This window comes from Lissotriton vulgaris, chromosome 4_1, assembly GCF_964263255.1.
Source record: "Lissotriton vulgaris chromosome 4_1, aLisVul1.2, whole genome shotgun sequence".
NCBI lineage: Eukaryota > Metazoa > Chordata > Amphibia > Caudata > Salamandridae > Lissotriton > Lissotriton vulgaris.
In genome coordinates this window covers 1,105,331,566-1,105,356,470 of record NC_141691.1, presented here as the reverse complement: position 1 = coordinate 1,105,356,470, position 24,905 = coordinate 1,105,331,566, and positions in this window count along the sequence as shown.

Here is a 24,905-nt window from a genome sequence, read left to right as displayed (position 1 = left end):
TTTTGGGACCAGCCCGCACATGCCCACTAGGCTGCTCATTAGAAGAACGACTTGAAACAACCCTCGCTCTTCTAATGAGTAGCCTAGTGTGCGCATGTTCAGGGCTGGTGCAAAATGGTTAAGCCCTAAACAGAACATGCGCACTCCTGCTGTGCGCTCACAAGGTCCTCCTGCTGTGATAATGGTACTGTTATGGTGGATGTCAATCATTATCAGACCATGTCTTGAGGCTGAACTCCTTTCCTCGAGTGCTGCTCGCCCCCTTCTAAGCCGACTGCCTCCAGCTCTTGCGGCCTGGGATACAGAGATTGCTGCCAGGGTTAGAGAGACGGCAATGCTGAGTGGGGCAACGCCCAAGCGCCCTAATGGACGCACCGCCCCTGCTATTCTCCCATTGGAAAGACACAGAGGCTCTCAACTCACATCCAAGTGGCTCAAAACGAAATTGGAAATATGTAAAACTTGCAAAGGAGGAACAACCTGGTGGTGTTCAGCTTAAATGAAAGAAGTACGAAAGGAATTCTAAATGCTTTATAGTGCAATCACTAACCAAAACGTATTTGTTGTAAAGTAAGCACTACCACACAGCCGTACAGATGAAGAAATAAGCTTTATTGTAAGCACACATCCCTAGCATGATCTTTCGAAGACGGCCAGGCCCCAACTGACCTGTCTGGAATGTTCACCCCCATATAGTTTGTGAATAGAAGCGAACACTAAGCATTCCCTGGCATTAACAAAATAACACCCCCTTTCCCATTTGGAATTGACCTACTACATCATATTGATAAATAAAACAATGCTTCAAAAATAAAGATACAATAATGACAATATCACAAGAACATGATGGAAGTTTCTGTTGTCCCTCATTAACAACATAACAGTTTTTCAGAGCAAAAAGTATAACTTAGTGAAAGAAGTTCAGAGAGCAGATCACCTTCCACTGCAACTGACTAATGGCGCCTCTTATTCTTTCATTAACACCCTTCAGGATTTGGGTCTTTAAATTCATCCGCACAGTAAAGCCCGACTACGTAGTCCTTTTGCAGTACAGTAAATTTTAGTTTGAGCATCAGCGTGCATGCGCTGTCTGCAAGTCTCCTTTGGTGGCTCCTTATTGGTTGGTTCTCCCAATACCTCACTTCATGAAGATTTGGATTGACAGACAAAACCCTCTGTGGGCAAGGGTACATTTACTCCAATAAAGATGCCAACTATAGACCACCATGATACCCCACAGGTAGAGACACTGATTAACATTATCAGCTCTAGGGATCAACCTTACTTAAATCCACACGTACTGGTTACGTCTAATGTTAGCCCGGTTGCGGACCCCCCAGAAGAACTAGGCTCCTGTAAGCGGAACACTTACCCTAGTGAAATATCCCCAATGTTAACTGTTACGCAGGTCAACCCTGATAGCATTCTCCCAATAACCACAAACACAAACATCAGTGATGAGCCCCTCCCAAAGAACACTACTGAGATACTCCATACCCTGCTTTCTTGGAACATAGCAGGGTTAGCCAATAAGGTTTCCCTGCAAACTTGGCTAGACGTTGTCAAGAAACATAGTATAATATGTTTACAAGAAACATGGTTGATGGAGGAACAGCACATTAATGGATATCAAACATTTCATTCACCTGCCCTCCCTAGTACCCAGGGTCGAAACAAAGGAGGCCTTTGCATATACGTAGCAACGACAGGGGATGTCAAAGTTCGAAAGTTTCTTTCCACTTTGCATTACCAAATTTTGGTGTTTAGATGGGGCCTTGCGCACAATATTATTTTAGTTAACTTTTATAACAACGTGCCCAGTAACATGATAGAGCCCACTCTTTGTACTCTTATGACTAGCCTAAACTCGCTTGAAGAAAAAATATCAGGTGAAAAGGTGATAATTTGGGTTGGTGACTTCAATTGTACCATCTGTCCGCACCATGCTATAGGTTTGTGCGGCCTGGCAGAATACGGGGAAGACTGTCCCACACATTTTACCCACACAAAGATAGGTAATCTCCTTAACAATATCGCCTTTCACTTTGATTTGTCTTTTGCAAATGAGTTATGCTTACCGCCTGTCCCTTTTCAACCAACCTTTAACGGTCGTGGTAGTAACTCTATCATAGATTTCATCCTGATGACCTCCACGCCCGCAAGGTTTGTAAACAACTGGGAAATAGGAAAAGTTTTACTTAGTGACCACTATCCTATAACACTTACTGTAAAACTCAGGGAGGCACCAAGTAGAGAATTAGGCACTTGCTCCTATAATCCAAAGATTAATTTGACGGCAAGAAATGGTTATGTCATCAAATGGGAAAGGATTGAACCAGCCGGGTTTTTGAAAAATGTGTTATCATCTTCTTTTGGTGACTTTTTGCGGTGCTTGGGAGATAACGAGGACCCTGATGTTGTGCTGACCGCATTTTCGAAAATCCAAGTAGCGATAAAGAACCTTCTATTTAGAGCACCAACACCCGGTAACAACAAATCGAAAGGATAGTTCAATAGCAACTGCACGAAAGCCTTTAAAAAACCTATAAAAGGCCCTGCAGGGTATACCTAAAAACCCAGACACAATCCGCCAAGCTAGAAGGTCATATAAATTGTCTATTAAGACGAGAAAATCTGTTTTGAAAAAAGAGGCCTGGGCGTCCTTGATTGAGGCTTCTCGCCGAAGAGACAATACCGCTTTCTAGAAAGCGGTCAATTCCTCATTCCTGCAAAACTCGGGCGAAAATACCATAGATGTTGCAATAACAGGTGATACATGGGTCACTCATTTTAAACAACTATATAATAAACCGATAGTTGGGGCGAACTTATCTACACCAAGTACGCCCACTGTCACCTCAATTGATCCTAGTTATTGCAACCCATTTCCCATGGATATAACGTTCAGTTGTCATGAGGTACTCGTGGCCATTAAAGAAAGTGCATCAGGGAAGGCACCAGGTCCTGACTGCATCCCGATCGATGTTTATAAGGCTGAGTTGGATATGTGGGCCCCTTTGCTTACAAATGTTTCAAATAAGGCCAATCAGTGTGGCTTCATTTCTACTTGGCCCGATGCCATCATGGTCCCAAACTTCAAGAAAGGCAATAGAAATGACCCCACCTGTTATAGGCCAATCTCTCTTTTGGATGCCTTTATGAAAGTGGCTGGCAGAATAATTTTGAACAGAATTCAATCCTGGGAGGAGGATCACCATGTTATCTCCAAGTTGCAATATGGGTTTAGAACAGGGAAAGGGACGGTTGAACAATGTTTAAACCTGTCTCTACTCATCTCCAAATATACCCAGGCCAAATGCGGAAAACTTTATATCACTTTTGTTGATCTAAGTTCCGCATTTGACTGCGTCAACCACGAGCTCCTCTGGCTAACTCTTCGCGATATGGGCATTGATGATCAAATCATCACGTTTATAAAAGAACTATATAAGGATGCAGGTGCTAGAGTGAGGTTCGGTCAACAAGGAGAATGTTCAGATAAATTTCCCATACTGAGAGGGGTTAGACAAGGTTGGATATTAGCACCGCTGATATTTACCTTATATATTAATTCTAATGGGCAACATCTAACAGACTCATTATATGACTACCCTTGTATAAACGGGTCCCCGGTGCCTATCCTATTATACGCCGACGATGCGGCATTAATGTCACGAACAAGGCTCGGACTACAGAGGGCAGTGAAAAAAATTTCGGGCTTCATGAGGGACAGAGGCCTAAGGGTGAACATTTCTAAAACTTACACCATGCCCTGTGCAGCAAAGTTAAGGAGGGTCCCCTTCCCCATATTCTTAGAAGACCAAAGAATTGAAACAGCCGAAAGGTTTTGTTACCTGGTAGTAATGTTCGATAGGCGAGGTGGCTGGCAGGCTGCAATAGCAGCTAGGAAGTTGGCTTTCACTCAGACCATAGGTGCCCTAAGAACTTTTTGTGTAAAAATTGGTGGTAAACCCGTCAAAGAATTAATACGCATATACAAGGCAAAGTGTGTATCTACGGCCACGTATGGTGCAGGGTTATGGGGAATCGAGAGTCCCCAGGCCTTACAATGTTGTGAAAACCAGTTTATCCGTTACCTACTGGGTGTATCAAAATCTACATCAACTTACATGACACATATTGAAGCGGGAGTCACCTATATTAGCGATATCATCAGGATGTCCCCTATCCTGTTATGGCATAAGGTTTGGGTTACGGAAGAAACCAGGCTGAATAGAGACCTAATCAGCGACTGTCTGACATTGGACGGGGTAGCTAATATCAGCTGGTTATCTTATGTGAGAAACTTGTTCATTGAATTAGGTCATCCAGAGTTCTTTGACAAGCCTACCACCTTAGAAGGGGTTACTAGATCCTCACTGAAAAAGATGGTGGCCACTCACTTTGATACCATCAGATGGAATCATGAAAAATCTAAAAATACTGTGCTCAGATTTCAGGAAATTACACCTTGTGAGGGATTACAACCGTATCTTGTCCTGGTCCAGAGCCCTTACTCCTGCATGTTGTTGACACGCTTCAGATTGGGTACCTTTTTTGGTATGGTCACTCTACCAACTAGTAACGATTGGTCTGCTGCCAAATTAATTTGCCCCTGTGACAACAGTTCATCCCAATCGAACATTCACTTCGCGCTATTTTGTACATTTTACATGAATCCCAGAAATAAGTTTTTCTTACCAATCCTTAAATTCTGGGGGATTCGTACATGTAGATCAGCATTCGTGAAACTTCTACAATTAGGAGATGAACATGTTATTTATGCTGTCTCATGTTTTTTAAAAGCTGTCATAAAAGTTAGAAGTTCCCTGTAATTGGCTCTGGTTAATAATACATCATTAATATAATTTTCCTGTTTTTTAATGATTTTTTAGAGGACAGAAGATGTTTTTTTAGATATCGATCAAGCCTATTTTGCACCGGACAACTACAGTTTAATTACCCTGTGGGACTACTTCTTTTATTCACTTCTAATGCTCGTTCTTTAATGTTGTGTTTTTGAAAACATCCTCCTTTATTTTTTTACAATTTGAATTTTTATTTATTTTATTAAATACACTCTGCACACCTTTGTTTACTCAAATTTTTATTAGTTCCAATGACAATTTGTCTACACACGGGAAAGCCAAGACTCAAACTAGATTCTCTAGTTTGCAGCTTTGTCCTACAATTTAGGAAGTGTATCTGACTTACCCTGACTAGGATTTGGTCCCTACTTGCACAGGGTTAATACTTCTGCCAACTAGAGACCCAATTTCTGCAGGATCATCATGAAGGGGAAACACAAGTAGATTAGAAAGTCAAATTCACATTTTAAACTTTGCAATTCAATGTTTGAACTATTCATTACCCCATTAAATGAAATAAAAGTTATATGTAGCAGTGATTTTTGTATATTTGTATAAGTAGAAACATTCTGCAAGAATACTTGAAGTTGATGAGCAACTTCTTCATAAATACAAAAGTTTAGTGTGATCAAGAAGCAAAATGTTTATGTGCATTCATCATTTTCTATTCATGCTCGTTTTTTGAGTAGCATTTCTTTAGCTGGTATTGAAGATATTACTAGTAAATAAGCATTTTACTGTTTTTTTTTGCATTGTATATACATTATTTCATCAAACTAGCAAATTTATTCTGCACATTAATTAAAACCAGCGTTATATTCTTGTTAATTGTAAATCTGTTCTCCCATTGGAAAGACACAGAGGCTCTCAACTCAAATCTGAGTGGCCCAAAGCAAAATTGGAAATATCTAAAACGTGCAAAGAAGGAACAATCTAGTTGAGTTCAGCCTAAATGAAAGAAGTACAAAAAGGATCCTAAATGCTTTGTAGTGCAATGACTAACCAAAGTGTTTGATTGTAAAGTAAGCACTACCACACCATTGTACAGATGAAGAAATAAGCTTTATTGTAAGCACACATTTCAAGTATGATCTTTCCAAGAGGGCCAGGCTTCAATTGACTCGTCTGGAATGTTCTGCCCCATAAATTTTGTGAATAGAAGCGAAAACTAATCATTCCCTAGCATTAACAACATAACACCCCCTTTCTCATTTGGAATTGACCTACTACATCATACAGATAAATAAAACAATGTTTCAAAAACAAAGATACAATAATGACATAGTCATCAGAACATTATGGAAGTTTTCCTTCTCCAGCATTAACAACATAACTGTTTTTCAGAGCAAAAAGTATAACATAGCGAAAGACGTTCGGAGAGCAGATCGCCTTCCACTGGAACTGACTAATGGTGCATCTTATTCTTTTATTATCACCCTTCAGGATTTTGGTCTTTAAAATCGTCTGCACAGTAAAGCCCGACTACGTAGTCATGTTGTAGTACTGTGAGTTTTAGGTCGAGCATTAGTGTCCATGCGCTGTCTGCAAGACCTGCTGTAATCACTCTACTGAGGGAAATTCCGCCTTCTGCTTACCATTGGTTCTCTCCTGCATTGGTCTTCTTTGGTGGCTCCTTATTGGTTGGTTCTTGTGATACCTCACTTCTGTTTTTCGTTCAGAAGTACCGGCCAACTACAGTTTAATTACGCTGTGGGACTACTTCTTTTATTTCCTTCTGCTGCTCGTTCTTTGATGTTGTTGTTTCTTCATAAACATCTTCATTTTTAATTTTTTTGCAATTTGCATTGTTAATTCTGTTACAATTTGGATTGTTTATTTTATTAATTGCACTCTCCACGCCTTTGTTTACTCACATTTTTATTCGTTGTAATGCCATTTTGTCTACACACAGGAAAGCCACGCCAAGACTCAAACCCGGCACTCTAGTCCCAAAGCCAGTAGCTTTCTACTTACACCACGTTTCGGCAGCTCTGTACTTACATAAAGTGAGGACCAAAGTGCTGCGCTTTACACGCAGAGTGTGGTGCCCCCTCCTGTATACCAGTGCTTGTTTTTATTCTCTGCGCACCATGCATGCTATCAATCAGTTTCACAATTGGGATGCACATCCCACTCGTTTTCATTGCTATACACAACCCTTAGCCATTGGACTGCTATCTGATGGTCTCCTGCACATAGAACCTCTATAAAAGTAGGATGGGGCGGTGGGACCCGGGCCAGCCCCGGCAGGGTAATGCCGTTTCCTGCCTAGCTTGGCTTCCGGTCAAGGTAGCAAGACTGGGGGAATTCACATCCTTAACTCAAAGTACTGTATTTACGCCTGGATTGCAGAATTGAGCTCTTCAGTATTTGTACACCCCACAATAAACAGAAGCCAAAAAGCTGGCTGTGATTGTTTTCTCTCCACCGAACCGCACAGCTGCCATAGTACTGAGGGGTCAATAGTGCACCATTCACCAGCGGCCTTTCTAGTCGGACGTAACCTTTTCCCTTAACCGTTCAACGTTCAAATAGAGAATCCTCTGTTCAGGATGTGTTTCACTTGCGTCTTGTTCTGAAAAGCAGACAGGCTTTAAATGCGCCATTACAGTTTGTGCCAGCAGTCATTTTTCCGCCAGTTTATATATTTTGCTTCGCAGTAGCATCTCATCACAAGTGTTTCTGTTCGAGATACAGTCCAACCTTGCAGCTTTTTCATTTCCCTGGTCTTCTTTGCACACGTTGTGGAATAGTATTTTCTCCTTTAACATGAACATTTCCAAATTTGTCTTATGGGTTTTTATATGATGCACACTCTGTCTACTGTAAGCTTTCTTCGGTCAATGCAAAGTTACTTATTGTAATGATTGGCACGGTATCTGTCTGTTTGTTAACATTGGAAAAAAACAATAAAAATATTCAGCGTATAAATACTTGAGCACATTTTGTTACTATTTGCATTGTATATTTATTTTATTAATTGCACTCTGCACGCCATTGTTTATTTTGTATTACTTCCAATCAACATTTTTGGCACACAAATGAAAGCCACGCCAAGACTCAAAGCTGTTTGCCGAATCCCAATGTCAAAAGCGTTGTACTTACACCACGTGTCGGCGGTTCTGTACTTACACTGAGTGGGGACCAAAAGTGTTGCTCATTACATGCACAGTGTGGCGCCCTCTCCTGTATACCAGTGTTTGTTTTTCTTACTGTTCCTTTTGTTGGGATATGTGAAATACGTCTCTTCGCCAAATGCAGTTTTGTTCTTTATTTATTTAAGAACTTAAATATCAATTAAGATAAAAAGAAAGTATTAGGGCACGAACCATGCACAGGAGTTATATTATAAATGAGTTCGTAGGCACTGGGATAATAACTATGGACTTTACGAGATTGCCACTTTTCGTGGAGAATGTGCGCTATGTTTTGAACAGCTTTAAAGGGAAGACATTTTTATGTTTACAGGGTTCTTTTAAACATGTTTATTTCACAGACGCTTGTATGCAATGTGTTTGGTGGCTTTCTTACTATATTATGCTATAGTGTGTACGTTTATTTCGGAAGTCCAAATTACTTCTTAACAATTTTGGGAAAGTTGACACTGTTTTTGTGAAGCTTGCATGTCCCTACTCTTTTCGCATAGGCAAAAGCAAGACCACGCTGACTGCAAAGGCGTCTCTGTTTTGCACATTTTTGAATCTTAATAAAATGCCAAAGAAAATAACCTGTTAGACAAAAAGCGCCACCAATAGTCAGGGGCGTAGGAGACACTTAATTTCTGGGGGGGACAGGGACAACCTTTTGGACTTTCCAGTGTCCCGATACAAATCGACCATTGTCTGGAACCGTACACTCCGTTAAAAGAATACAATTGCATCGTTTTGTAGTGAAACATTGATAAAGGCAGGCATGTAGTCACAGTTTGCAAGTATGCTTCGATTCACAAAGTAATTAGACCAAATGAAGATTACTCTAAGGCCCAAGAGAAAGGTGGGGAGAAATCTAAAGAAAAGAGTCTTCTGAAGGTCCTCAAAAATCTTTCTCTGGGGGTAGGTCCCATTCCGTTTCCTACTCTAACAAGAACCTTGGTGCTATTTGTGTAAGGAAAAACGTAAAAGAACAAAGGATGCCAATTGCTCTAAGTCTAGCACCAATACTGCCACTAGTACTCCTAAACCTCCTAGTGCCACTAGCAATAGCAATGGTTGTAGTAGGGCCCCCAAGAGTTTACCTGGGTTAACCTTGTGTACTACAGTGGGTTCTGGCCTAGTCAGGACACCCACTCAGGCTGTTTTAGTCTGTGATGGTGGCACTGAGCTCCCGACCCTTATTCTAAGTCCCACTAACTTGGGCAAATACAGACAACAGCCTCTCATCAATGGTCTGGAAGCTGTGGCATACAGGGGCCAGTGTCACTGTGGTGACAGAAAAACTTGTGTTTACCAAGCAGATTCTACTTAGACAGATTTACCAAGTGACCGATGCTAACAATACCAGGACAGATGATTCCATGGCAGATGTCTTTCACAGCTGGAGAGGGGTAACTGACCCAAAGAGAGTTGTGGCATCCCCCAACCTACCCGTGGACTGTCTACTGGGCAATCATTTGAAAACATCAGACTGGTCTGAAGTGGAGTTCAGGACTCATGTAGAAATGATGGAAATTCCAGCCAGTGTCTTTGCTGTCTCTATGGCTGAGGCCAAGAAGTTAGGCACTGAAGGAGCCCTGGATCCTGAAGAAATGGACCAACCAGCTCCCAAGAGAAGGAGCAAGAAGGATACAGATGTATCCTCCTCTCAGACCTACAATGAGAATCAGCCTCCTGAGGGAGATGATCTCAGTATTTGTGAAGGAGCTGTACTAGAGTAGCTTGGGCCTGACAAGGCAGAGCAACTGGGGTCAGGGGTCCTTCGAGGAAAGACTTACATCTGGAGCAGAAGGCTTGCCCCTCTCTTGAACAACTCAGACATCAAGCTGCTGCTGAGGAAGCAGGACATTTCAGTAGGTCCCACAGGACTTATCAGGAAGAAGGGCTCCTATTTTCTGAAAGTAGAGACCCAAGCCTGGTGCTACCAGGAGGTTTGGGCATACCTATGAAGTCCAGGGGGTTCTTACTGACCCTGGCACACAACATTCCCCTTGCAGAAAACCTTGGGCAAAGCAAGACTTGGTACAGGCTTGTCCCTTACTTTCATTGGCCCCACATGTCTGAGGACACCAGGGAGTTTTGTCAGTCCTGTGTCACCTGCCAAGCCATTGGTAAGTCAGGTGGCACTACAAAGGCCCCCTTAATCCCTCTGCCGGTGGTTAGGGTTCCCTTTGAGAGGGTCGGGATATAAGTTGCAGGTCCCTTAAACCCTCCAACAGCATCTGTTCATAGTTTTATCTTAGTGGTGGTAGATCATGCCTCTAGATATCCAGAGGCTAGTCTCCTTAGGACCACTACAGCTCCTGTAGTGGCCAGGGCTCTCCTGGGAATCTTTTTCAGAGTTGAGTTCCCTAAGGAGGTATTGTCAGACAGAAGTACAAACTTCATGTCTAGCTACATCACTGCTATGGTGAAAGAATGCGGTGTAAACTATAAGTTTTCCACACCCTACCAGCTCCCAAGAGAAGGAGCAAGAAGGATAAAGATGTATCCTCCTCTCAGACCTACAATGAGAATTAGCCTCCTCAGGGAGATGATCTCAGTACTTGTGAAGGAGCTGTACTAGAGGAGCTTGGGCCTGACAAGGCAGAGAAACTGGGGCCAGGGGTCGTTCGAGGGAAGACCAGTCTGGAGCAGAAGGCCTGCCCCTCTCTTGAACAATTCAGACATCAAGCTGCTGCTGAGGAAGCAGGACATTTCAGAATGGTCAGGAAGAAGGGCTCTGTTTTCTGTAAGTAGAGACCCCAAGCCTGGTGCAACCAGGAGGTTGGTCATACCTATGAAGTTCAGGGTTTCTTACTGACCCTGGCACACAACATTCCCCCTGCAGAACATCTTGGGCAAAGCAAGACTTGGTACAGGCTTGTCCCTTACTTTCATTGGCCCCACATGTCTGAGGACACCAGGAGGTTTTGTCAATCCTGTGTCACCTGCCAAGCCAGTGGTAAGTCAGGTGGCACTACAAAGGCCCCCTTAATACCTCTGCCGGTGGTTAGGGTTCCCTTTGAGAGGGTAGGGATATACGTTGCAGGTCCCTTAAACCCTCCAACAGCATCTGGACATTGTTTTATCTTAGTGGTGGTAGACCATGCCACTAGATATCCAGATGCTTGTCCCCTTAGGACCACTACAGCTCCTGTAGTGGCCAGGGCACTCCTGGGAATCTTTTTCAGAGTTGGGTTCCATAAGGAGGTATTGTCAGACAGAAGTACTAACTTCATGTCTAGCTACATCACTGCTATGTTGAAAGAGTGTGGTGTGAACTATGTTTGCCACGCCCTACCATCCACAGGGCAATTGGATTGTTGAAAGGTTCAACAAGACCCTCAAAGGTATGATCATTGGACTCCTAGAAAAGCTGACGGGAAAATGGAATGTCTTACTACCGTGCCTTCTCTTTCCCTACCGAGAGGTTCCTCCGAAGGGGTGGGCTACATCCCATTTGAACTTCTGTTTGGACATACAGTTAGGGGTCCATTATGTATAGTAAAAGAAGGATGGGAGCAACCTCTCAAGCCTCCTAAACAGGACAAAGCAGACTATGTTCTGGGCCTGCGTTCTCACATGGCTGAGCATATGAAGGCGGCCAGCAAAAACCTTGAGGCCAGCCAGGAGCTTCAGAAAGCTTGACATGACCAAAAGGCTGTCCTTACTGTTTACTGACCAGGACAGAAAGTGTGGGTGTTGGGGCCTGTGGCCCCAGCCGCTCTCTAGGACAAGTGGAGTGGCCCCAAGTTGAACTAGGTACTCCAAGAAGTCCCCACAGGGTACTTCATATGATTCGCTCGAAATCTTTTGTTAACAGGGCTGACATGAGCTTGCTCATGGCCACTGATGAGAGACAGGAGGAAGAGAGTGATCTCCTCCCTAATCTCCTCTCTCAGGACCCTGACGTCGGATCATTTGAAGGAGTAGCCTTGGCAGACAGCATCACTGATCAACAGCAAGCTAATTGTAGACAGGTTCTCAGTTTTCTGGTCTCTTTTCTTTGACACCCAGTCAAACCACCTGGTGTACCCATGAAGGTGACAGCATGCCTGTGAAGAGTAAAATGTACAGACAGCCTGACCTTGTCAGAGACTGCATCAGGACAGAGGTTCAAAAGATGCCTGAGTTGGGAGTCATTGAGGCTTCAGATAGCCCTTGGGCTAGTCTTGTAGTCCTTGTACCCAAATCTCACAGCTAGCATGGTAAGAAAGAAATGGGTTTTGGTGATGACTATAGAGGTCTCAATGCAGTCACTAGGGCTAATGTCCATCCGATTCCAAGGGCAAATGAACTGATTGATACTTTGGCCCCTGCCAAATAGCTCAGTACATTTGACCTGACTACTGTTTATTTTCAAATCAGACTCAATGAGGATGTCAAACCTAAAACAGCATTTTCAACCCCCAGTGGACATTATCAATTTATGGAGATGACTTTTGGTTTCAAAAATGCACCTAACACATTTCAGAGGCTGGTGAATAAAGTCTTAACAGGTCTGGAAGCTTATAGTGCAGCATATCTAGCATTTAGCTGTCAGAAGGCATTTCATAACCTGAAGCAAGCATTGTGCTCTGCTCCAATTCTGCAAAGTCTAGAATACTTCAAACCATTCATTGTCCATACTGATGCCTCTGAGATAGGGATAGGTGCAGTATTGTCACTGTTTAATGCAGAGGGCCAAGGTCAACCAGTAGATTTTATAAGCAGAAAGATGACCCCCAGGGAGAAGCATTGATCAGCTTCTGAGAAAGAGACCTTAGCTGTGGTCAGGACCTTGAAGAAGTTGAGGCCATACCTGTTTGGCACTCACTTCATTGTTCAGACAGACCATAAGCCCCTCTTATGGCTTAAACAGATGAAGGGTGAAAAACTCAAACTTCTGAGGTTGTCCATTTCCCTACAGGGGATGGACTTTTCAGTGGAACATAGACTTGGGAGTAACCATGCCAACAAAGATGGACTTTCCAGATATTTCAACTAAGACAAAGAAGCCTCGAATGGGCATGGTTAGCCTCATCTTTACGTTTGGGGCGGGGGTGTAGGAAAGTAGGATCTGCTTTCATGGTTACCCCCACTTTTTTCCTGGGGTCAGTGTGTTTTGACTGTAGTCTGCTGGGATCCTACTAATCAGTACGCCAGCAAAGGTGCTCTATGCCCTAAATTGGCTCTGGTAAGTACTTTGGTACATCCATAATTGGCTACTGGTGTAACATTATATGTCGCTAGTATATGCCACAAAGGTATGCAGCATGTTTTTTGCCACCAGTGGGAGTCCACTTAAACTTGACTACAGGCCTGCCATTACAGCCTGTGTGAGATGGTGCTTGCACCTCTTACAACAGATTTAATTTCTTTATATCTGAGGTCACTGCACTTAAAAACTATGTCACTCCTATGGTAGGCAGGATGCTTGGTTACAAATGTGAGGGTGCCCCTACATGAGCAGGACACCCCTACAGGCCCCGGAGTTGATTCTCCAGGCTTTGTAAGAGCGATCAGCCATTTTAAGGTATATAGTGGACATCAGTTATAATGAGATGTCTAACTAAATAATGGCTGCACTGGACCTGGTCATGTTTTGTATCAAGCGTGTTGGAATCATACCCGAACACTGACTCTGGTGCTAGAAGAATGATCCCAAGTACTGGGGGCTCATTAGATGACCCCCTTGTACTCCAAGTAACATCCTTTCAGGGTCTGCCAGCAACCTAGTGTTGCCGACCACAGACACGATTCTGCCCTCCTGCTACTGAGCTCAACTTAAGCAAGGGAAGGTAGAACAATAGGTTTCCTGTCACAGGGAGGTGTGACCACCTCCCAGACAGGACTTATTATATTGGGCTGAGGTGGGGGCGCTTGCCAGTGGCACCAGACTACTTTGAAGGCCCAAATTTTTGCCTGTCTTGCATACTTCTGTTTGAGACAGTTCAGGAACCCCTGGTTTCCACTTTGGCACGAAAATGGACAAAGAAAAGGGGAGTATCCTCCCCTCTGTCCAGCCCCGCCTCTGGGAGGGACCCCAAAGTCGATGCAACCCTTTCCCTAGGGTACTTAAGGGCTCCCCCGTGGGTAGGTCCTCAGATTCTTCTTGGAACAAGACTCACCTTTGAAACCAAGACACTCTTCTATCGTTTGGGCACTTGGACTTCGCCGAACTTTGACTGGACCCAAGACTGCATCAAAGAAGGCTCCTATTGTTTCTGGTCCCTCTGTTCTTCAAGTCTTCTGCGTCGTCTGTGTTTGTGCATCACTAAAGTTCTCCAGAAGGCCTGTGGGCATCAAGGACATCCGAAGTAATCCCCCTTGCCACTCCCCTGCATCTGAAGTCACTGCAACAAAGCTGACCGGTCTGCTGCTCCTGTCATCCAATGGACTTCACGTGGCCCAGCAACACAGGTTCTGATTCTACAGCCCCTAGAGGCCTGAACTGTCATCTCTGCAATTTTGAGGACAGTATATCTCATCGAAGCCTCTGGGACCACTCATGTGCACTGCGATGAATTGCTGTTGCTAAGGCTTGTTGGCTCTGCACTCCAGGGATATTTGGGCTACAAGACCCTTCAGAACCTCATCCCTCAAATATCAGCATCCTCACTGCATCCTCTGCACTGTGGGCCTCCATCTTTTGTGAGCTGCCTGAAGTCCTCTTGTGACTCCTGTGCCTTCTGCATGTGGGTCGTCTTGAGGGTCATCCTTTGCTTCAGTGGGCTCCCCTGCTTGCTCAGGTCCTGCTCTGACTCTCCTGCACTTGGTGAGTCGCTTGGATCTTACTGGTCCCAATGTTTGCATCTGTTTGCTTTCCATGCCATTTGCGGCTACCAAGGCTTGTTGGTCCTCCTGCTAGACACCGACCACCTGAACACCGACACCCAATATGGGACAAGCTCGTGCATGCCTCCTAGTCTGCCTCAGCATCTCCTGGTCCTCGCAGCTGCAGCAGCACGGTCACCGTGTTCACTTTTGAACCTCCCAACATCGGTGGGGAATGTGCTTCTGTGCCTCCTGGTCACTTCAGAGTGGGATAGACTCTATCCCCTCTGCTTGCAGGTTCTTTTCTTCAAGAATCCATTCTTGGATTCCACTGGACACCTTCACATGCTTCTTCAGAGGCATCTTCTTTGAAGTCTTCCTTTGTCATCTATGGTAGGTTCCGACGTCAATTCACCCCTTTGCACCTGGCTTCCCTGGTAAAGTTAACCTGGTTCCCGGGGCATCCATGGGTGGGATTACTTCTAAGGTGTTTTTTCGGTTCCTCTGGGAAGGGTCTTTCTTCTGTAAAACTGCAACCGCAAATTCTCCATTGGCATCCATCAGGCATGCAGCTGTGTTTCTACTTTGAACACAGCCCCTTGGGGTTCCTGGGTACTTATATTGAGTAGTTCCTTGTGTTCCCATCTCCTATGAGTTTTCTGGTCCAAGTCCCATTCTCCTTGAAGTTTGCATTGCACTTTCTTCGCATATGGTTTGGTCTTCCCCTGGACACCAGTGTATATTTGTGCTACTTACCTAATCATTTTGAAGTATTCTTGTGTGTATTGTTGATATCTCTGGGTAGAAGATATACCAATGTGTTAGTGATTGTGTTGCATAATAAAAAGCCCTTGTTTATAAACATTGTGTCGTTCTTTTTCATCTAATCTACACTGTTAATTAAATGTGGTAACACAAGCTGCTTTACACTCCTTCAAGATAAGTCTGAAGGCTTCTCTCCACAGCTACCACTTTGAGAGCTTTAAATGGGTATCAAAGACCACTAAAATCACCATACGGGTTGCCTGTATTAGTGCAAGGTGCATCTTTCCTGAGAATGTGCAATGTGCCCCATATCCTAAGCCAGCCTCCCACAACCGCCAACATCACCTCTCTAATATACTTCTCCCAAAAGGGCACAAGTCCTAAAAAAAAGAAGTGGGGCACTAACCAAGCTAGGCAGTATGTAAGTGACATCACAGCGCATGACATCGCACGTGACATCACAACACATGACCTCACTGGAAATGATATCACAAAAAATCACATCAGATTCTAAGACCTCGAATATGTTAAGCAGGTCTATCATGAGTACATTCGAGCGCATTACAATATTTAACAAATTAGAGTTTGCGTCGAAGTTGTGCCAAAAAGTGATGCAACCCTGGTGCAAGGACCAGGCCTTCACTTATACATTTATGTATTAAAACTCTGCCAGAAAGAAATTGGCAATAAGGAGAAACATGGCTGTATATCTGTTCTGCTTAATTGGTTAGAAATTCTGCATTTTAAAATATCTTATGGGGTTAAGGCACCTGGTGCAGTGCTCTTTACGTACCCAGTAAATCTCAGGAAATAATGATAATAATGGTAAGATAACTCTGGAGGTGAATGCTCTTGCTGGAGAGACAGTTGTTTTGTCTAGTCCCAGTTTTGAATCAGTGTAGCATAGAGGGTTAATATGTCTCACGCAAAGCACATAATGTGATATACAGATAATGAATATTTCTTTTATGGGTTATTATTTTTAACACAGATATCCTTTATTTACTTGCGGTTCATGAATTGTAATTCTTATAATATAGCAAACCGATTTATAAAGGAAAGGACATGTGACTCCTACACCTTGTAACCCTCACTATCTTATGTAACACATCCTGTAAATTGATTTACACACATATGGTTTATCGTGAATGTATAATGTGGATGTGTGATTTAAAGCGCTCCAACAGCCTGGATTGGGTTGAGTAGCGCTATAAAAGAAATAAGACAAAGTAGTGGTATTTAAATAGTTATTTGTGTAAATATTAGGATAGACCAGCACATTGACACAACACAATGCAAGATAGCTTAGACTATGTTTGATGCTAATTGTTCTCATGTTCCAGGGAAAGGTTCAACTGCACAAAATAAACATTCCAACAAAACATTAGGATTTGAGTGGCTGAATTGTGCAGTGTGAAACAGTCAAATGAGGTAGGGCCTGGGCTGAGGAGGGACAGTATGCAGCCAGCCAGGGCATACTTTAGGGTGGTGCGACCTATGCCACTGCACCAGGCAGCAAGCTCAGGGGGTGTCATTTGCCTCTGACCAAAATGCATGCACTGTCCTCTTCCATTTCCACAACATTGTGAAAATAGAAGATGGACAAATGCGCTCACGTGGTTGCAAATGAATGTACACGGACAATAAGTATGTCCCTCTGAAGATGCCTCCTCTGCTGCTGCACATGCAGCAAGTGCTGCTGCTGGGCCTCGAGTCCACCACTGTACCAGTGCTTGTGTTGTGCAACAACAGCTAGTCTAAGCAGCCGTGCACCCTCGGGCTTCTGACAACAAGCCCAAGGGCCCTCGCAGGGGCAACCCTCAGATACAGGAGAGGAATATCACTGGCCTTCACTCGAGTGTCCATCACAGGTAATTGAGGCAAAGCACTGTGGCTGAAAGCACAGCTCTTGTCTTTTGGTATGTACAAACCTTCCTTGTCTCGCCGTTTTTCATGCCTTTATGTTTTATTGTGAATCTGCCTGTCAATGTTTTTACTTTACAGCCTGCCCCCTTAACATAGCTGTTCGGATCCACACTGTCTTACTTTACAGTGGTAGACAGTCTGCCTGTGCCTATTTACACAGCTCTCCTGCTACCAGAGGCCTATCAATGTGTCATGGACCCCAGTGCAAAAACGAAAATGGGCCCTTCAGGCCAGTGGGTCCCAGTGACCCTGTGTGCTGTGTCCAGTATGCCCTTATCTCTCTTTACGCTACTCTTACCAAATACCTTTATTGTTTTCAGGAAATTAGTAAATAGCACATTTACTTCTCATGTGCGCAGAGCGCCGTAAATCTGAGTCCCTTAACAAACATTACACCAGCATTGTTTTCCCGCATAGCTTAAAATTAAAAAGTTTGTTGGGGCGCCCACAGAGATGGTCGCACTGGGCGCCACCAACTCTACAGCCGGCCCTGCACTCAGCAATCAACAAACTACCTCATCCTTGATCTGGAAATGAAATGCAGACTGCAAGCAGTGGGTGCGGCGGGAGAGGTGTGAAAACATTCCTTAGCTTTGCGGCAGAACAAAAGGGAAGGTCACAGGTCAAGTACAGGGCCATTAGCACGTCAAAGCACTGGCGCTTTGACATACCAATGGCCCTGCCACAGACAGAAGAGAGAGGGGAAAAACTTGTGTCCCCTCATCCCCCCCACCCTTGTCCCCCGCGTCCCCCCCACTACAAAATCTGGGGGGGATATGTCCCCCGCGTCCCCCACAGTTCCTACGCCCATGCCAATAGTTGCCACAAGTCATACCTGCACAGTGGCGTATAAGTAAGTGCTCTTGGAAGACAAACAGTCTTGTGTTTACTCCACCACTTTCCCTCACTGAGGTGCAGTCTGTCTATAAAGTACATAGCATAAGGTCTCTCATTACCTCTCTCCAGTGGCGTAACGAAACTTGAGGGGGGCCCCCCTGCAAAGAACATAGGGGGGACCCACACGTTGGGCCCAGTCAGGAGCTCTCAAGCCAGGGGTCTGCTGCACATGCGCAGTGCCAGCAGGGGCTACCCCGCAGGAGCTAATGTTATGCCACTGCACAGAGACAGATTCACGTATTTTAGATCCACCTTCAATATTATTAATTTTCATAAATGCTTTAGATCAGGGGTCCTTGTAATGTGGTATTTTTGCCACATACTTTTTATCAAAATCCCTTGGGGCATGCCATAAATCTTCCTTGACTTTGTCTTTCAGTCTAATCTAGATTTTACCAGTGTTTCTGGTGGAACGTGCTTCAAAATGCAGTGTTTAATCCTTCTTTGGCTCTAACGTTCTTGGGAACCCCAAACCTTACTTTAAAACATTGATTAAATCATATTTCTTTTCACAAGATTCCCAGTTTAAGTGTGCACCTAAAAAAGTATTTGTGATTGCCACAGATTGCCCTGGAATGCCACTAAGGGACAGTAGGACACAAAATCTTCTGTAATATTGCAGTGTGTGTGGAGTGATCGTCTTCTCTCCACGCGCAGCTTGATGGCTCTTCCAGTCTGGATGCTGCGGTCTCCCTTCCACTGGATGTATCTAACTTGAGTCTAAGACCACATCTCCTTTGCTCTCCGGCCCTTTTATTCTCTATCCTCCTACGCCTCACCCCCCTGGTTTCATATCACACCCAAACCTTTTCCTCCATTCCCAACTTTACTCTTCCTCGCCACCTCCAGCCCAAAACCAGGCTACGTCACACCATTCTGAACTGGAAGTCCCTTCAGTCTCTGCAATCCGAAGTAATCTTATCCTCATAGACACCCCTCGTCTCTCCCCACCTTCTACCGTCTCTCTGACTGAGGGCAGAGGAAGGAGAGAGAAGGAATGAGGGTAAAAGAAGGAGAGAGAAGGATTGAGGGCAATTTAGTTACTGAAAGCCCCAGCTATGCTGTAATAGGCATCACGTATTGCATGTGGTTGCAAAGCAAATGGAGAGGCGGCGTGGCGCTTGCGGAGCACAGTACACGCAGGTGAATTGTCAGATGCACAAAACTGCATATACAATAACTATTTCCTCAAACCAGAAATTGCCAACCTCCAATGATTGACACCCATGCCTCATGCAAAATTAACCACTACGTCCCATGCATGCAGATTTAACCACCTGTTTAACATCAGACTGCTTAATTAGTTGTATGTATGTACATAATTCTGAATGCTTCTCTATATACCTTACAGAGGGGCTGGAGACAGTGCCGGCTTTAGGGTGGTGCGACCGGTGCCACTACACCGGGTGCTAAGGGGAGGGGCGCCACAATGTTGATCCTCGAGGAAATAAAATACGGACACAAGCGTTCACGTCATCTCGGATGAAATAGCTTTAGTGACGGCCCCCGTCCCACAATTGCTGTGCCCTTACAAAATCAAAGAGCACCTGCTTAATTCAAGCTGTGTCCCTTTCCATGATAATATTAGCAGTGACCCGCAAAGGTAGCTATGCTCTCGACACTGCATTAAAGGTCAGTTTGGTCCCATGAATTATCCCTACTCCCATCAGAGTGTTTACGTGACATCCAACACCTTGCTTGAATTCCATTTCTATAATTCTCAAATGGAAGCTCGAAAAAGGCTTTCTTAACAGTTACTGTTAAATTCAATAAAATAATGATGAAGAGTCCTTGTTGTAATGTTTATGTAGTATATTTATTCTTGGGATTAGATAGTCAGGTACAGCATTCAAGTAGGAATGCAATATGGTAAGAAACCCCACCGGGAGCAGATAGCTTTAAGCTCAGCCTCGCGGTAACTGATAAATCCCTTGAACAGCAACAGGTAGAATCCTGGATGACATCACAGAGACATGACATAGACAAGCAGACACTAACACTAAGGAGGGACAAAGAGAGAGGAAGAGCACATAGAGAGAGGAAGAGCAGGATATAACAGTTACGTTTTAGTTGGCGCAGTTTTCAGAGGTTATGCAAGCTGTGCATTAAAGCTACAAAAAAGTCAAATTGCAATTACATAACTGTACAAAAAAGTTTAAAGTATTTTGTCTTGATGGATGATGTGTAACAGTGACATCAAGTTTTGGCCTCCACTGATTTAGAAAATATTTAATAAAATGTGAAATCCCACAGCGCCAATAAAATGTGCTTCCTGAGGATTATTTTTACTATCCTCTAACAGTAGAATACAACATTGCCCTCATAAAAATTGACAGAAATCACTGATATTATTAATAAATGGAAGATGCTACTGTCACACAAAGTTTAAGCCAGCAGAAATTTAATTTGCTTTTGCTCACTATAAAGAAGCGCAGAGGTTTAATGTGCCTGCTGAAAAGAACAGGTACCCTGCAGATCACAGAACTGTATTTTATTTGGATAGCTCAGTGGGTCACTGCATGTGTCAGAGAGATTCTTCTGCTACTTGCTGCTCATAAGTTGCAATTCTAGTATAGCTCAGAGAGCTATGATCTGTCCTCCAAGAGTTTAAATGCTTTCAGACTGCATGATATAGGTTAGAATATAATTTTTTCCCTAGTCTTTCATTATACTAATGTAGCTAAACATTGGTTTGTTTGGAGTGAAATTTATTCTTGCTACTACTAAAGCCAACCCTGTGGTTCATTTTAAATTGTGAATTTGTGCTTTTCCAGACCAAACTCTTAAAATATACTGGCTACTGGTTCCGATGTCCTGCGACTCCTTCACAATATAATCCCCATTGTCTTATGTAACATTTCCCGTAACGCCGATTCACATTGTTTCTGTAGAATGTGTGTGTGTTTGATGTATAGTGCTCTTACACTCCTCATTGGTATGAATAGCACTATAAATCAAATGAAATGCATGTGAGAGACAGGAGCTATAGAGAGATGGGGTCCTGTTTGAGTGTGGTAGTGAGGAAATCCGTGTAGTGAGGTTATTGGGGGCGCCTAAAATGTCTAGCTCTAAAACCGGCACTGGCTGGTGAAGGATTTCAAACTACTTTCATAATATTATAAGTCCAATACCAAAAATAATTTACACACACAGACGTGGTGGTCTCTAGAAGCTGCTAACTAACCTTCGTGCGCCAGTACATGGGGTGGGAAGAAGGGCTGCGGAGATCAGCAGATACGATGCTTTTATTTTTACAGATGGGGCTGGTTCAAGCACTGTTGCTCTTTGGGTGGACGGTTTTTAACACCTCCTTTGCAGTAAAACGCCCAAAGTTCCACCAGTAGTTTGTCTGAAATCCGAGCAGTGATTAATGCTGTGATGCCGCTAATAAAGAGGTGTTCTTTTACTGGGTTACATATAGCAGAAGTGGCCGAGATTTTGAAATGTATGCCAGTAAACTGAAAGCCTGCTGGGAGCGATCCATTCCGACGAGCGCGCGCATTACCAATAACATAAGGCAATTGCTCGAATCTCGCACCCTGGGGTCCCTGAATACAGCAGCCCCCCACTGCACGACATGTGACTATGGTATCAAGACTGCTAGTTAATTTTACTCGTCTCACCTGTGACCTGCAGCTTCGGTTTCAGGAGCAGGCTGCTTTGCGCCGCACATGTGCAGTTTACATTGAACATGACTCAATATAGTCACACCCTAGCCTCCGCCCCGCCCTGAAGACCACGCAGTAGCGCGCACTGCTGCACTACACCACATGTGACTTTCATGGCGCACATCGCTTGTACGTGTGCGCAGGAGCGTAACTGTAAAACGAACTGGTCCCAAATCCAGTCAATGAGCGTACTGGTCTGAGAGGGCCCCTTGGAGCTAGGGGCCCCCGCACTGCGGGGGGGGGGGCTTTCTTACGCCCATGGTGCAGCATCATTTAATTTATGGTGACTTGGAGGGCGCGTGCGCACCATTTAGGCTTGCTGCTGGCTCCTCTGAGACTGAGGGGCCCCCTGAGCCCCTGGAGCGCAGGGCCCCCGCAATGCTGCGGGGGCCTGTGTTACGCCCTCTATCTCTCTCACACACGTATCTCCGTGTTTCTGTCTCTCGAGAACGCGCACACACACCCTGGCGCTCTCTTTCAAATCTTCATTGGGTACAGACTGACTTCCAATTTCTTTCTTTCTATTTTCCTCTCACATATTACCCATTTATCTCTCATACTCTCTCTCTCTCGAAAGCGCAAGTTGTGTCTCTGTCAAAAGCCTATTCTTTCTCCCCAAGTCATATCACACCTCTTTCAGCCACCTTAATTTTTCTAAAGGCAGAGCCCATGCTCTCTTCCTCTCCAAGGTACAAGCCACCAGCTCCCTCTTTTATCTCTGTCAAATACTGACAGTCTCTAAGGTGCTGAACACATACTCCCTGGCCCAGCTACTTTCTTTGGGGTGAGTCCGATAAAGCGGCGATAAACGGCTTGATAATATGCTCTATGGAATTCCAATCGAAGCCCATGTTAGAAGACATCTAACATGGGCTTCGATTGGAATTACACAGAGCATATTATCAAGCCCATTATCGCCGCTTTATCGGCCGTTTTCGGCCGATAAAGCGGCGATAATTTTAGCGCACAGGCTTGATAATATGCCCCTAAGAGTCTTCTCACAGCCAATCCCAAAGGCTCGAATACATCCATTAAAGGATGGTTTAACCATAGCTGTACAGCGGCCCTAACCAATTTAAAGTTGGCCCATAAAAATATTCCTAGAGACTCGGTTCAGATCCAACTATGTAGACAACAATATAGTAGGGCGCGCAAACTAAGAATACAAGAACTAAAGCAGAAGCTATGGGATGATCTCCACACTAGTGCTCTTTCCAAAAACAGCAAGGCATTTTGGCGAACAGTTAGATCACCCTATCTAATAGACGATAACAGTCCCAAGATAGAAGTGGCTATAGGGGAAGACATATGGGTGTCCCACTTCTCAAATTTTTTTAAAACACAGTAACATCTGAAGGGACAGAAAACACACTCCCAATGGTTGAGTACCCAATATCTCTGCAGTTTGACATCTCTGAGGTACTAGTTGCACTAGAAGCCAGCAAAAATGGGAAAGCCCGGGGCCCAGATGGGGTCCCTGTGGATCTCTTTAAATATAATTTAGATCTCTGGGCCCCTATCCTCACTAGAGTGTGTAGCGCAGCAGCAAAAGTGGGACTGATAGAATCTTGGACCAATTCTATCATGGTCCCAATTTTCAAGAAAGGGGATCGCCAGGATGTTACATGCTATCACCCCATCTCACTGCTGGACTCCTTGGGCAAAGTTGTAGGTAGGGTAATCCTCGAGAGACTCCAGCAGTGGGCTGAGGTGAAAGGCATTATTTCCGATCTCCAGTTTGGATTTCGAGAGGGGTTTGGTACGGTGGAGCAGGCCCTTAATCTTAGTCTGTTAATAGGCAAATACACTCAAGCAAAGAAGGACATGGTCTACATGGTGTACGTAGACCTGTCCGCGGCATTTGATTGTGTCTCTCATGCGAAACTCTGGACAATCTTGACATTAATGGGAGTGGATTCTGTCCTCTTAGATTTCCTGAGAGAATTATATTCTAGAGCTACTGCGAGGGTGCGTTTTGGCTTAAGGGGGGGGAGATGACGGCGTCGTTTGGTGTGGAGCGTGGAGTCAGGCAGGGATGTGTCCTGGCCCCCTTCTTATTCTCTATGTATACCAACGGTCTTGAGGAAGAGATGGTGAGGGGGGCACAGGACCTGCCACGGGTAAAAAAGCGTCTGATTCCCGCTCTGCTTTATGCAGACGACGCCGTCATCTTGGCGCGCACCCCGCGCGAACTACAGAAGTCCCTGAACAGGTACACTGACTATATGGGCAAGTTGGACTTACATGTGAACGTTAAAAAAACGTTCGTCATGATAGCAGGCAGTGCGAAAAAACAAGTGAGGAGCATTTATCTCAAAGGTCAAAAACTTGAGGTAACTGCCCAGTACCCGTACCTAGGTATTATGATTGATAGAAAATTGAACTGGCGGCCCGCAGTGGACGCAAGGTGTCATCTCTTTAAAAGAGCCACAGCGGCCTTGATGAGCTTTTCACAGAGACTGGGGAGAAGGGCTCCAGTTGAGCTACTAAAAATCTATAGCGCAAAGTGTCAGGCGATTGCATTATATGGGGCGGGCCTTTTTCAGATTCCTCCTAGCAACACCAAGATCCACTTCTACCTATGCAACTCATCTGGAACTTGGTGTCCCCTATTTAGAGGATCTTATAAAGATTCAGCCGCTACTGCTCTGGAGGCGTATTTGGACTTCCGATAAAAAGTCACTGACACAGACAATTGCAGCAGAGTCAATGACTCATGATCGAACCAATAACATATCATGGCTTCGATATATTAGAAATTTCTTTAAAGATCTGGGTAAGGAGAAGTACTATCTCCAACCCGAAAACATCACTGACTTACCAAAGAGAGCACTGAAACTACTGGCACTAAGTCATCTAGAGTCATTGAGGCCGTCCTCTGAGTCCTCGAA